This window comes from Apis dorsata, unplaced genomic scaffold (genome assembly GCF_000469605.1).
Source record: "Apis dorsata unplaced genomic scaffold, Apis dorsata 1.3 scaffold_174, whole genome shotgun sequence".
NCBI classification, from domain to species: Eukaryota; Metazoa; Arthropoda; class Insecta; order Hymenoptera; family Apidae; genus Apis; species Apis dorsata.
The window spans coordinates 526,120-527,116 of NW_006263462.1; positions in this window are offsets into that span (position 1 = coordinate 526,120).

Below are 997 nucleotides of genomic sequence, written 5' to 3' on the forward strand. Positions count from 1 at the left end.
GATGGATTATCGGTATATAATGGTATTTCACACTTTACATTCGCAGCAATGAAAATGAAAAATTTCACGTCCTCGACGTCCTCGTTAACGATTATAATTATTTTCTCGTTTTTTTTCGAATTAACGAAATATTTTTAAATCGAATTATTTTAAGATTTTGTAATATGAGTGTAATTCAACATATATAATAATATGAAGTTAATATAATATGAACTTGTAATATAAGAAGAAATGGATTTATGATCGAGTCGTGAAATTTTTTATCTTCGGGTTTCATTTAATCGGCCATAGAGGCGAACGTCATCGAGATACACACGTTGACATTCAATATTTCATTGACGATAAACTTTACAATTATTATAGTTTGTACACGGCTAGAAAAATTAATTGACGTTTAAAGTAATAAGGGCGGTTGAGGGGATGATATCGAATCGAATATAAAGTGTGAGAATCCAATTAGAAGATATGTTGTTGTAATTCTTAACACCGACTATATCATTGGATTTAAACTGGTATTTTCAGTACTCAATATACACTGTGCTTTGATATTATTGATTTTGTGTATATGTATTTGTATGTGTGTGTGTGTAATATTTCTCTCTTACCTTTTGCAAAGTAAATTAAGGGAGATGAAATATATAAATAGTTGTATGAACAAGCTTGATCGAACTTCGGTCATTTTGTCATCATCTTTTGTCAATGTATTATTACGTATATGTATATAACAATCCATATGCGAAACGAATGATAAAAGTTATAAAACTACATTTCTTCAGCTTCGTCTTTCGTTCTATATTTCCCTAGGAAATCGTCTATTGTATCTACTCTCATCGAATTAAATCATCATTCCTTTTTTTTTTTCCATTTCGATTATCATCTCATTTCATTATCATTTCCGCTACATCTATCTTCGAGCTAACTCATGAAAAAAGAACTCTATTCGTCATCTTTTCTTACTTTTTTTTTCTTTTTTTCTTTTTTTTTTTTTTTTTTTTTT